Below are 15254 nucleotides of genomic sequence, written 5' to 3' on the forward strand. Positions count from 1 at the left end.
CAGTTTTCCCTCTGAATGTGGGTAGCATTCTTTCTCTTAAGTCTCTCAGAATTGTCCTGGATCATTCTATTGCTGTTAGTAGCAAAGTCAATCAAATTTGATTGTTCCACAATATTGTGTTACTGTGCACTGTTGAATCTATTCTGAGAGATGTCTCTTGATTTGCTTGCTGCCCCCAGAATGGGATACGCCTCTGTAAACACAATGGGGACCATTCTGTCCTTAGTACTCATGCTTACTGTGCCCGGTATCTAGACTAGCCACTGTGAAGATGCAATGACATCTACCATGCTTTTCACTTTCTCCACTCTCCCCAATTCCCTCCATCTCTAAAAAAAAGAAAGGAAATTATTTCTGTCTGTATACTTCCTTAGCCCTCGCCAAAGTTGTCAGATGAAGTCTACCTTTGGGGACTCCTTGATATCCTGCCCACCTCATGCAATCAGTCAATCAGTCCATTAACAAGTGACAATTAGCACTTACTATATACTTAGCCTAGACAGCTAAGTGGCACAATGGATAGAATGCCAGGTCTGGAGTCAGGAAGTCTCATCTTCCTCAGTTCAAATCGAGCCTCAGACACTGGCTCTGTGACCCTGGGCAAGTCACTTAAGTCTGTTTGCCTCAGTTTCCTTATTTATAAAATGAGCTGGAGAAGGAAATGCCAAATCACCCCAGGCTTTGCTAAGTGTGAACCTTAAAAAATTCTCAGATCCTACTTCATAAGGTTAGGATTGTGAACCTTAAAAATTCCCCATTGGGACCATTCCCCATTGGGACCATTCTCCATTTGGGCAGTGAAAGTAACTTAGATCAGGAATGTGAGAACTCTACTTAGATCAGGAATGTGAGAACTCTACTTCACCATACTTAAGCATGCCTTAGGGGAAGATAAAGTTGTAAACTCTTTGCTGAACAATGAAAAGTACTTAAACCCATACTTATAGTGGGACAAAAGTTCTTAAGCTATGCCTATTTTAGGACTAATACAAAGGGGTGCTAAGTACCTAGAAAGGTCAGGCAACTTGTGAATTTACAAGGAACAAAGAGGTGAGAAACTTACTCAGAGCTTTCCTGGTGTAAATTACTCAAAAGATTAGTCTACTCAGGTGTGAACTAAGAATGGTCTGTCCTTTGAAAAACGTCTACTGTGATTGGTAGATATAAGGACTTAGGGGAGGTGACATAGGAGAAAATGCCCTTTAAATAGGAGCTCAGATTCATTCAGAGAGGCATTCAGATTGAGGATTGAGCTGGTGGTGGCAGCTGAGATGATGCTGGCCTGGTGTCACTAGAATCCTTGCTTGGACAGATCTTGTGGTGAGTGAATAAGGACTGTCTGATCTTTCTCTTAAGGGCTTAGGCCTGGGTTGGCCAGGGCTGCCCTGGGCTGGCCTATCCTTTTCTCATTATTCCCCCTTTTCTCTCTTTCTCTCCTTTTCTTTAATTCCTCATTTATATTAATTAAAATCTCTATAAAACCCAGCTGACTTGGGTATATTTCATAGTTGGAAATATTTCCCTGGAGACCACCTTATATATATTTGATTTTAAAACAAGACACTGTAGTGAAAACATATTTTCTGCGGTCACAATTTACTCATCCATATCTACTACAATTTATATCTTCCACTATTTTAATTATTACATAAGAAAATCCCTAATAGAGTCACAAAGAGGTGGACATAACTGAAACAGCTGAACAACAACATATGCTAAGCCCTGGAGATACTTGCCCTCAAGGAGCTTAAATTCTAATGGGGACAAAAGCAGATGCTTTAATAACTATATGTAAAATACTGTACATACAAAATAGATCGCACACATGGTTCCCCAGTGTCCTCATTCTCTATTCCTATCAAAGCCTGCTGATACGAAGAGCTCTGAGCCAGGGATTGTTTTTTCTCCTTTTTTTTTTTTCAAACCTTCACCTTCTGTCTTAGAATCAATAGTGTATATTAGTTCCAAGGCAAAATAGTGGGAAAGGCTAGGCAATGGGGGTTAAGTGACTTGCCCAGGATCATACACTAAGGAAGTGTCTGAGGTCAGATTTGAACCCATGGCTTCCTATCTCTAAGTTTGGCTCTCAATCCACTGAGTCACCTACTTGCCATAACATGTTCCTAACATGGGGGCCTGTGAACTTGTTATTTTTTTTAAATTTTGATAACTGTATTTCATTAAAATTGGTTTCCCTTATAATACTATTTATTTTATTTTATTCATTTAAAAACATTATTCTGGGGGGCAGCTGGGTGGCTCAGTGGATTGAGAACCAGGCCCAGAGATGGGAGATCCTGGGTTCAAATCTGAACTCAGATATTTTCTAGCTGTGTGACCCTGGGCAAGTCACTTAACCCCCATTACCCATCCCTTAACTCTCTTCTGCCTTGGATTGATTCCAAGATGGAAGTAAGGGTTAAAAAAATATTATTCTGAGAGTTTCTCCATTTCATTGGACTGTTGAACAGATCACTACACAGAGAAGGTTAAGAACCCCCTGCTCTAAATTTATTCATACTCAAATTTATATGACTAGTAAAGAATAATTTCTCTCCACGTGAATTCTGAGAGGCATCAATGCTTTAAAACAAAAAATAAATCTATAAAAGTGCAATTTCAGGTTCAAGGATTAAGCAGAAAAATTATTTAGGGAGTCACAGAGCAGCATCCTTAGCTAGTGAAAATCACATCATGGAGGTAGGTCAGCCTTGATGGAGTTAAATGTTCTGCAAAGGTTTTTATGTGGGTGGGGCAAGATTCACTCTCACCTCCCAAGTCTAGCACATGGAATAGAGAGGTCCTGAATGTATGCCCTTTCCCCCCCTAAGCATTGCTTTGGTTTCTTCCACAGAAAAATGCAATGATCAAGATATGCCAGACTCAGCTAATGGCTATACATTGCCAGAGATTCTCCAGGTTGCATGGCCCTCTATAGCCCAATGAGAGTTCTCTGACCTCTCCATGCTCTGGAACCTATGAAGCTCCAGTGCACCTTTACTCATTGTCTCCTTCCTGGTGGAAATGAGCCTAGAACCCGAGGGGAGTTTGGGGATGTCCTTTATCCCTCCTCATTCTATGGCTATTAGCACAATTACTACGGACCTTGGATTGTAGACCAGCTGTGGTGGCAGCAGCCATATCCTGGTCTAAGTTCCTAATGAGATCTAATATTTCTAATGAGATATGGTAGTTTAGAAAACGAATACTATGATTATTTTTTGAGGGTGACCTTTTAAAATTATATGTACAAATTCACATAGCATGAACAGGATGAATCTTTAGGTGACTCAAATAGTTGTCCAGAGTCCAGTAAAATGGTTACTACTGATGGTCAGGGAAATCATTAAAGCAAGGTCTGTAAATATAATTTGGTTCAACTTGATGAAGCTGATGTCTTTCGCATATTGTCGGAAGCACTGGTGGCATGTGTTCAGACTGTTGTTGCAGATCAGGCCATGCCAGTTAGAACATACATAGCATGACTAAGATCCCTGGCTGAATTTCTGAGGATGGCTCCAGTAGAGCTGCTGGTGACCTCTGGCACCAGAAAATTGCAAGGCAAAAGGCAAGAGCAAAAAAAGGCTAGGCAATGGGGGTTAAGGGACTTGTCTAGGATCACACAGCCAGGAAATATTTGAAATCGGATTTGAACCCGGGACCTCCCATCTCCAGACCTGTCTCTCTAGCCTCTAAGCCACCTAGTTACCCCAATGCCTTAGATTCCTTTACTAAAGAGTTTATTGCTCAGCTTTACTCTTCTCTGGTCAAGCCATATTGAGTATACCCTGTGCTTTTCTGGTGTTCAGGTACAACACTGATAAGCTGGAGAGTGAAATGAAATGAATTGAGGAAAGTACATTTTTCAACTTTTCTCTGGGGGCAACTTGGTTATTATCATGACTGAGTGCTCAGGTTCCCTTTTGTCCTTTTTATTTTCATTGATGCAAACTGAGCTATACATTGTTTTATATCTGGCCTTCTTGGTTCTTCTTAATTCACTCTGCATCAATACCTAGTTTCTCTGAATTCTCCACATTCATTGTTTCTCACAGAGCAATAATTACATGAATATAAGTTGCTTAGTCATTCTCCAGTCAATGGGTATCTATTTTATTTTATTTCCAGTGCTTTCCTACTACAAAATTCCCATGATGAATATTATTAAGACACCTGCCCCAGTCACAGCAATCTTGTATGATGAACAATTGTGAATGACTTAGTTATTCTTAGCACTACAGTGATCCAACACAGTCCCCAAGGACTCATGATGAAAAATGCCTTCCGCCTCCAGAGAAAGAATTGATGGAGTCTGAATACAGAGTGAAACATACTCTATTTCACCCTCTTCATTTTTTTTTGTTCAAATTCTCTCCCACAAAATGACTATTATGGGAAAATGTTTTACATTATTAAGCATGTGAAATCTATATCTGATTGCTTGCTGTCTTAGCATGGGGTGGGGGAAATGGAGGGAGAGTGGGAAGAATTTGACTAAAAAAATGAAGGTTAATAGAAATACAGGCTTCTTCTTTTGAGCTCAAAGGGACTGGGGCATGTAAAAGTTCCCATATGCAATTTGGAATTATGCCCAAAGGGTGCTAAAAGACTGTCTGCCCTTTGATCCAGCCATAGCGCTGCTGAGTTTATACCCCAAAGACATAATAAGGAAAAAGACTTGTACAAGAATATTCATAGCTGCTCTCTTTGTGGTGGCCAAAAATTGGAAAATGAGGGGATACCCATCAATTGGGGAATGGTTGAACAAATTGTGGTATCTGTTGGTGATGGAATACTATTGTGCTAAAAGGAATAATAAAGTGGAGGAGTTCCATGGAGACTGGAATGACCTCCAGGAATTGATGCAGAGTGAGAGGAGCAGAACCAGGAGAACATTGTACACAGAGACTGACACACTGTGGTACAATCAATTGTAATGGACTTCTCCATTAGGTGCAATGTAGTGATCCTGAACAACCCCAAGGGATGAGAAAGAACACTATCCACATTCAGAGGAAAACCTGTAGGAGCAGAAACACAGAAGAAAACCAACTGCTTGATTACATGGATTGAGGGGATATAGCTGGAGATGTAGACTCTGAATGATCATTGTAGTGCAAACATCAACAACATGGAAATAGGTTGTGATCAAGGACACATGCAATACCCAGTGGAATTGCCCATCAGTTATGGGAAGGGCAGGGGAAGGGGAGGGAGGAATAGAATATGATTTTTGTAACCAAGGGATAATATTTGAAATTGACCAAATAAAAAAAATTTTTTAAAGTTCCCATACATAAGTTAAACTACCACTCAACTGATCCCACCAAGGCTGATATGTGTAAAAAGTAAGGTGCCTCTTAGATGTAAAAGCCCAAACAAAGGAAAATTGGTCAGAAGTTGAGTTAAAAGTTTTCCAGAACTATCCATAGTAACATAGATCCTCCCCTATGTCAGGGCCTTGGTTCAGCTATGCCTCAAGGACTTATTTCTACAATGTCTAGAGATGACGTCTTCATTTATGTCATTAGCCCATCTCTGCCTGAAAACTCTCTCCTGTTTATGAAACTTGAGCTGAATTTGGAATACCATCTAATGTACCTCCACTGTGTCTGTGACCTATTCAAGGAGTCAGCCATGTCTTCTACCTTCTTTCAATATATTTGCAGATGCAAGCTTTTCTCAAAATCTTTTTCTATGATAGCATTTATCACACAAGGATTTCTTTTCAGCAGGTTTTCTTAATAAATAATATATACATTTATAATATATAAATATATAATAAATAAATAAAATAAAGGGGAATAAAATGATAGCAAAAAGAACAATGGATAGCTAGGTGTATAGAGTCACAGGTCTGAAGTCAGGGTTTAAATCTAGCCTCAGACACTTACTAGCTGTGTAACCCTGGACAAGTCACTTCACCCTGTTGGCCTTGGTTTCCCCATGTGTAAAATAAGCTGGAGAAGGAAATAGCAAACCACTCCAGTATCTTTGCCAGGAAAAGTCCAAATGGAGTCATGAAGAATAGAATACAACTGAAAAAATGACTGAACAACAACAATGAAGAAAATCATAGGGGAGAGAAATAATTTAAAGAATTTAAATCATGCCAAATATTCAGTGCTAATTGTAGGAATAGAAATTCACTTTAAACTCCTCTCTCTTTGGAAAGAGAGATAAAATTTGGAGGATTTGGGCAATTAATGGGCATTGATTCCTTCCCCTGTGCAGATAGGAGAGAAGGAAGGGTTCAGTTCAGTCTAGGGTTCAGTTGCCTAGTTAGGACAACCATGCTGCTAAGTTCTTGGCAATTTCTTAGCTCCTTTAATTCTAACATAGCAATGACTTCAACAGCAGCAGTAGCAACTGCATAGAGGGAGTGTGTGTGTGTGTGTGTGTGGGGGTTTATTGGGAGGTGGAGAGGTGTGGGGAGGCCTGTCTCAGGTTCAGAAGGAAAGAGGAAGGTAGCAATTGTCTACATTGCCTGTTCAACTTTTGTCTACACCTATGGCCCTAAGATAGATAACAAATTCCATAAGTTCGCTCTGTCTCTCTGTCTCTCTCTGATCTTTCTGTCTCTGTCTCTGCAGAGTCTTTCTGTCTCTCTGTCTCTGTCTGTCTCTCTTTTAAACCTTAGTATCCAAATATTCCAAGGCAGAAGAGAAGTAAAGGCTAGGCAATTGGGGTTAATTAATTAGGAAGTGTCTGAAGTCACATTTGAACCCAGGACCTCCCATCTCCAGACCAGTTTCTATTCACTGAACCATCTTAGCTGCCCCAAATTCCATACTCATATTCTGAACTAAACTCAATTTTACTCCTTACTCCTCTTTTAAAAAAAATCACACCTCCTACCACTGTTCCCAGAATTTCAAGTTCAAAATACCACTAAGGAAAGAAATAAACACTTAAGTGCCTGCTATGTATGGGGCATTTGAAAACTACTTTTGAACCCTGGGAGATGGGTACAACTATTATCCCTACTTTGCAGTTGAAGAGACTGAGGTTAAAGGGCTTATACTAGAAAGTAATATGAGGGGCTGGATCTGAACTCAGGTCTCCCTGATGTCTAAGCCTAGCATTCTATGTACTTCACTACCCCCTTCCTAATGGTCTCTGGGATAGTATATGCTATCTTGTCACTAGAGCAATGTAGGCACTATACATTTTTTGTCAGTCTTACCACCTTTCTTTCTGACTTTGACCTCCTTCCCGGAGAACAATCCCAGGCACCCTGCTCCAATTATGATTCTGGTCTTAATTGAGTTCCTAAATATTTGGTTTGAAACATTTGCTCTCTCCCGATGAGGTAATAACCTCTATTTTCACTATGCACAGGCTGGTGCTGGGGTGCAGAAGGCAGCAAGTCATGGTCTTTCAGAAGATGAGTAGTTTGGGAGCTGAACTCCTCGACCTTTCTGTTAGGAGGCAAGCACAGAGTGTGATGGCCACAGCCACAAAGTACCTCTAGTATTCTTTCTTGTGTTAGAGGAGGGGACAGAGAGCCCAGAATGTTCTCCATTATCATCCCCATTGTTATCATTGAATCAAAAGGATGAGCCCTTTCTCCCAAAGGATGTGGGGACAGGAAGAGTCGAATGTAGACTGAAGTGTGACTACCTATTTCCTCCCAAGTAACTATATCTACAATGTCCGAAAGGAAGTAGAAGAATAAAAGGGGAATGAATAAAGTGAGCCTAATTGGCAGGTACTTATTTTCCTCCAAATAAGCTGTCTGACTTTATCTGTAGGAAGCAATTGGAATCATGTGACAATGGGTGAGACAGTCACTGATGACAAATAATGTGGCATGTGTTTGCTAGTTACCATTTCCCTAAGGTCTTTCAAGGGTAGAAGTTTGGATATGGTCCTGGGTTCAAATGTGGTTTCAGACATTTCCTAGCTATTAGGCATGTAACCCCAATTATCTTTATCTTACCACTCTTCTGCCTTGGAACCAATACTTGGTATTGATTCCAAGGTGGAAGGTAAAGGTTTTGTTTTTGTTTCTTTTTTAAGTGTAGACATGTATGGTTATCCATAGTGGCCAAATTATACTATATTACCACTGCCCTATACCACATGTTTCACATAGGCAAAATGAGCTTAAAATGAAAATGGGGCAGCATTGGAGGGGGAGAGGCAACCAAAAAGGCAGGTTGGAGGGAACGTAGAGGCAACTGTGTGATTAGGGTTGAAGGCAAAAGTAAGGAGAGATAGTAACACTAAATTTCCTTGAGGGTTTTGGTGGTTAAGGAAGGGGGAGTGAGAAAAGAAATGTATTTTATCATTTATGTTAATTATATTATTACATGTGTGATACATATAATATTATATGTTATTATAGTTTGGTATGTATAATAAACTTCAGAATTTTTTTAGTACTAGCTATATAGTCTCTTATTCCATGCCTGAATAATAGGTAATGCCACAACATTTTTTCTACTAAGAGACCAGTATTATCTGGATCCATGAGCACCCTCTCTCCCAATATTCCTTGCATGGTCACATGGGGTCACTACTCTCCTTCACCCATATGTTTAGTTCAATCTGGTCTCCACAGAGCATAATCAATCAATCAACATATATTTATTAAGTGCCCCCTAAGAGCCTAATTAGTCCTGTGCTAAGCTCTAGAAGGAAAAGCACACAAAATAAGACCTACCCTCAAGGAGCTTATATCCTAATGGAGGAGACAACATATACAAATCAGTATAAACACAAGGTAGCCTTGGAGGGGAAGATACTAGCAACTGTGGTGACTGGGAAAGGCTTCTTGGAGGAGGTGATGCTTCAGATGAGTCTTAAAGGAACTGAGAGATTCTAAAAGCTGGAAGCCAGAAGGGAGAGCAGTTCAGGCATGGGAGACAGGCATAGGGATAGTGCTCAGGTGATGTGTGTGAGGAGCATCTAAGAGGGAAGGAGAGCTTAGTGGGGCTATGTGCTTAAAAGCTAAGAGAGGCCAGCTGGTGAACAGTGAAATTCCTAACAGAGTAGCTTATATTTGACCTTAGAGGTGAAAGGAACCACAATTGTTTATTGCCTAGGAGTAGAATAATGTGGTCAGACCTGTTCTTTAGAAAATTCCCTTTGCCAGCTGCATGGAATTCTTTCACCTCAGCCACAAAAAAAAGCTAAGCTATGGTAACAGTTTATATAATATGACAATAATAATATGATATAACATAGCATAACATAATATAACATAGCATAGCACAACAACATAACATAACAATATAACATAATGTAATGAAATGAAATAGAATACAGCATAATAGAATAGAAAAGAACATAATATAATATATGACATGATATGATATGATATGAAATGATATAATGTAATATAATATAATATAATAATACAATACAATATAATATAACATAACAATATAACACAATGTAATATGATATCATGACATGACATAATATAATATAACATAATATAATATAATATGATATGATATAATATAATATTATGTGATGTGATGTGATGTGATGTGATATGATATAATATAATATAATATAATATAATATAATATAATATAATATAATATAATATAATATAATATAATATAATATAATATAATATAATACAATATAATATAATGAATGGCTAGCATTTACAAAGTGGCTTTTATGTGCCAGGCACCATGCTGAGTGCTTCATAAATATTATGTCACTTATCACAACAACCCTTGGAAGTAGGTCCTTATTATTATCATTATTAAAGTATTCCCATTTCATATTGAGGAAACTGAGGCAAATAGAGGTTCAATAATTTGCCCAGGGTCACATAGCGAATGTCTGAGGCTCAATTTGAACTTAGATTTTCCTGACTCAGACCCAGTGCTCTATCCACTATGCTCCTAGTTACCTCACATCCTACTAAGAGGAAGTGTGAACCTTGAGAAGAAACCCTGGATCCTAGGTAAAACTCTGGATCTCCACCAGGAATAAAAGTCACAAAGGGTGGAGATTAGGGTGCCAAAAGACCTGGAATAATCAACTAGTGATATGTGTCAGAAGATGCCAGAAGTTCAATTCTTTTGAAACTGGAAACAGATATTAATGGGGGTAACTTGTAGGTAGGGACAACTCTGATCCTAGGCAGAGCTGTGAGCAGGCAATTTGTCTTCAGCCCCTACCTAGCTGCTGAATCGCCCTGATTCAGGTTCCCAGTATCCCCTTCCCTATCAAAACCTGTTCCCTAGAAAGGATTGGAGTCACTCCTCCTCCCTTATATTACTCTCTTTCCCAGTATCACCCTTCTTTTTCCCGCCTACCTTTCTGTAGGGTCATTTAATCACATCCTGCCAACTTCCCTCTCCCTTATATTACACCTCTCCCTCCCCACCACCACCTTTCTTATTCCTCTTCTACTTCTCTATTGGGTATGACAGGACTCTATACCAAAATAAATCTAGCTGTTATTCCCTCTCTGAGCCAATTCTGATGAGAGTAAAATTTAAATATTACCCATCACCACCTTCATCCTTTCCTCCACTAATACTTTTCCCCATGCCTCTTTATGTGATGTAATTTACCCCATTATATGGCTGTCTTCCCATTTCTCTCAGTGCAATCATCTTTTTCACCCCTTGATTTTTTGCATATTATCCCAAACAGCTTACTACCACACTCTCTGTCTATATATAATTCTTCTAACTACTATGATAATGATAAAAATTTTAGTAGCTACAAACATCATCTTTTGGGGGTAGAAATATAATAATTCAACCTTATTGAGCCTCTTAAACTTTTTCTCCTTATTTACCTTTTTGTGCTTCTCTTGAATTTTGCATTTGGACATCAAACTTTCTGGTTAGGTCTTATCATCTTCAGGAATGCTAGGAAAGCTTCCATTTTATTAAGTGACTATTTTCCCCCTGAAAGAATATAGTCAGTTTTGATGTGAACTCCACTCAGGAGCTTTTGCATTTCATTCCTATCCTTTGGGGCATAAACAGTGATCTGTCCCTGTGAAAGGAACTTTCAATGTCATTTGAACAGGTGGAAGCAGGGCCCTTCCTGGAGTCCCTGAAACTACTTAACACTGGTGACTGCCTATTATTCTTAGGAGGGATCACATGTTGTGGTTGTTTGACCTTCAATTTTGAAGAGGATTAATGACATCTGGGAGTGATATCTTGACTTGCAAGAGAATTGGATTTAAGTGAGGCAGAGTTGAGCAAAGTCATCAGCTTCACTCTCTTCTAAAATTACTGAAGTCCAGTGGCAAATCAGGATGGTGGCTGACAATGAATGATCCAGGATCAAGTGGAGGACCTTGGAGTCTTCAATGTCTGACCAAGCCCTAAGCACTCCACAGCACCTGCTTCAGCTGTCTTCATGACTTCGGAACAAGTTGTTCTCATCCATCCATTCTGGCAAGGGAAGTCTTCCCATGCCTGGGATAGACATCTTCCTAACTCGATGATGGGTTTGAGATCTGTTGGTTACCCTCATCTGGTTTAGCCCATTTGCCCAGATGGTTGGTAATGATGAAGGCATGGCTGCTATCCATGGTATATAGCTTCTTGGAACCACAGGTGAGAGATGAATGCCAGGAAGACACCAAAGGTAGATGAGCAGTCCTGAAAAGGGCTCACACCAGAAGTGTGAGTCCTCCTTGAACACCATACAGAGGTTGGCATGAATCTTAAGGTTTATTGAATCCAACCTTCACCTTTTATAATATATTTATAGTATTTTACATTTATTTATATATTTATAATTATATAATATATTGAAAATAAAATATATTTATTTTATTATATTTTTATAATGTATATACACATAGTCATTTAAAATATATATTTTTATAAATTTATAATGTAATTTAGACATTGTTTATAATATGAAATGTTTCTAATACATTTATTTCATTTATTAAAATTATATTTATATATTATATTTATTATACTATAACATAGTTTATATATAGAAACCGAGGCTCAGGGAGATTAAAGGTGCCCAGAGTCACACAGGCAGCCAGCATGAGAGATGGGGGTCTAAATCTAGGTCCTCGGATTCCCATCAGTGATTTCCACTGTTACACTCTTCCTCTTCCAACCCCAGGCTAGTGGCTCTCTTAAGGCTGTCTTAATCTTTCCTGTGTACCTCCTCCTAGGTTTTTGTACGTGTGACCCACCAATATAAGAAACTCCAAAAATATTGTCAGCATTCATACTAAAAAAAGAAAGTGAGAAGTGATACTGAAGGGAAAGTCGCCACCAATGACAACACAACAGAGCAGCAGCAGAAGGTGAGGAGCCAAATGGAGCTTTTGTTTATAAAGTGGTTGATGGACAAGGACTTTTCACCCAACCAGGGAATCCAGTTGCCTCCCCCCATGAGGGGCAGAAAAGATTTTACTTCCCAACATGCTACTTACCTGCTATGTAGGAGATGGCAGGTGTTTCCAACCTGTTTTGGAGACCAATTAGCCCCGGAGCTATAACTAGGACTTTTCCCTAAGGGGCCAGATTGAGAGGCCATGGACAGCCCTTGCCATCCTTCAGCTGTGCAGAGTTTAGCACCTAATTAGCAAGAATAATTAGTGCAAATATGAAGCTACCAGATGGCGGGCTGGAGTGAACTCACTGGCCCCAGTCCCCCAACCTGAGCTTTACCCCACCTGCCCTGGCTGTGACTCAAGGTACCTTCCCTAGGGGTAGAAATTCCCAGTTCTGGCTCTACTTACCGTCTGTATCTTCAAGAGACCTGCATCTCTGCAGTGATCCATTAAGGTGCGTGCCTTGCAGGCACCTTCCTGATGAAAGCTCTGTTGGCAGAGACTGTCCCAGACATGGTACACTTCCTAGTGGCGCCCTCCCTTCTCAGTGATTCTGCAGCCAGTTCTGTCACAGAGACAGCGATCACAGATTGAGGGATAGAAACATTTCCAGCAAACGCTTTTGCCAGCCCATAATATTGTCCCTGATTCTTCACATTGTGACCAAGATCATGGTACTCATAGTCTTGGAGTCAAGAACCAGGAGTCTGTGTACAGTATGGCTTGACTGTCAACTATATTTTCAATTCCACTGAAAATTCTCCCCCACCCCACTTACTCACAACCTGATGCCCTTTTAGGGCTGCCCCAATTTCTTCCAGGCTCTAAGCCTGTGAGCTCCTGCTAATTTGTTAATTGAGTTAAAAGTGTTACCAGGCTACTGGCAGACCTTCTCATTAATTTCCAGTGTGTCTCACAATGAAACATTGGTTTAAACAGAATTATTTTGGATATAACAATGGGAGATGATGAATTGCAGCCTGGATGTGAAATCAATGGCAGTAAATCACCCAGAGCGGGGAATGTCCCTTCTCCCTGAAAGCTATAGGATCCCAAATGTCGGAGCTGCAAGGGAAGACGCTGGTCATTGGGAAATAGCATCAGCTCTCCCTGAACTTTCGAAATGCACTGAGCCCTGCTGAGAAGCATGACTCAGTAACTCTCCATCTCTAGCCTGATCTCTGCCCAGCCAGTCTATGCTCCACCTCCAAAACTCCTGCTGGACAATTTCTATCTTGATGCCCCAGCAGACACCTTTTCTAAAAATTCAGTTATTTTATTTTCTCAATTACATGTAATAAGAATTTCTAACATAGGTTTTCCAAAATTATAAGATCCAATTATCTGTCTCTTCTTTCCCTCTCAGAGATGGTACATAATTTGATCTGGGTTATATACATATTATCATGCAAAACATACTTCTATATTGGTCATTGTTGTGTTCATATAAAATCAGACCCCCCAAATAAAATCATAAATACACTAATGTAAAAGATTGCATGCTTTATCTGCATTCTGACTCCAACAGTTCTCTCTGGAGGTGGATAGCATTCTTTGTCATAAGTCTTTCAGAACTGTCCTGGATTATTGTTGTGCTGAGAGTAGCTAAGTTTTCACAGATAATCATCACACAATATTGCTGTAATTGTCTACACTCTTCTCGCAGTGATGCTTACTTCACTTTGCATCAGTTCATGCAGATCTTTCCAGTTTGTTCTGACTTATCTTGCTTATCATTTCTTATATTATTCCATCACCATCATATACACAATTTGTTCATCCACTCCCCAACTCATGTACTTCTCCTCAATTTCCAATTCTTTGCCACCATAAAAGAGCTGCTATAAATATTTAGTACTTGTAGGTCCTTCCCTCTTTTTAATGATTTTTTTGGGATACAGACCCAGGGGCACCAGCACCTTTCTTTACTGGTTCTCAACAAGTCCAAAATTCAACTCTTCAATTTTCCCTTTAAATCCTCCCCTTCAACTGACTTCTTTATTTTTGTTCAGAAAACCGCCATCTTCTGATCCTTGACCCTTTTTAATGCCTCACCCCCAGGTATAATCAGTTGCTGAGTAGCATTGATTCCAACCCCATACCATTTCTTACATTTGATCTCTCCACTCACACATAAAGTCATAACCCTTCTTATTTCTCACCTGAGTTATTGTAATAGCTTCACAGGGAAGCTAGGAGAAGCAGTAGATAGAGTATAGGGCCTGGAGTTAGGAAGACCTGAATTCAAATTCAGCCTCCCATGTTTACTAGCTGTGTGACCCTAAGCAAGTCACTTAATCCTATTTGCCTCAGTTTCCTCATCCATAAAATGAACCAGAGAAGGAAATGGTAAATCACTACAGTATCTTTGCCTAAAAAACCCCAAATGGAATCACAAAGAGTCAGATTGAAATAACTAACAACAATAATAGCTTAAAAATTAGTCTCTGCTTCTTGTCTGTACCCTCTGTAGTTGATCCTCCATAGAATTACCAAAAGAATCTTCCTAAGGCCTGGGCCTGACTGTGTGCCTCTTGCATAATATAGAAATTCTTTAGACTGATACTTAAAGTCCTTTATAATCTGACTCTATTCTTTTTTCCAGACTTATTCTATATTATTCCCTTTTTACTTGTTTATAAGTAAATTTTAATATATTATTTATTTATATTTTATATTATTTGTTTGTTTTTATTTATATATATTATTTATTCATTCATACAGTCAAACTGGATTACTAACTATTCCCCACACTTAACATGACATCTTCTATATATGTGCATTTGCATCTGCCCCACCATGTCTTCCTGGAATGCATATTTTCACCCATGCCTCATCTTCAAGTCTTAACTCAGCTGCTGCTTCTTCCATAGAGCCTGCCTGGACCTCCCTGGGACAGTCTTCTCTTCTTCCTTGAGTTTTCTTAGACTGCCTTGCCTGTACCTCTCCTTTGTCC

This window comes from Monodelphis domestica, chromosome 3 (genome assembly GCF_027887165.1).
Source record: "Monodelphis domestica isolate mMonDom1 chromosome 3, mMonDom1.pri, whole genome shotgun sequence".
Taxonomy (NCBI): domain Eukaryota; kingdom Metazoa; phylum Chordata; class Mammalia; order Didelphimorphia; family Didelphidae; genus Monodelphis; species Monodelphis domestica.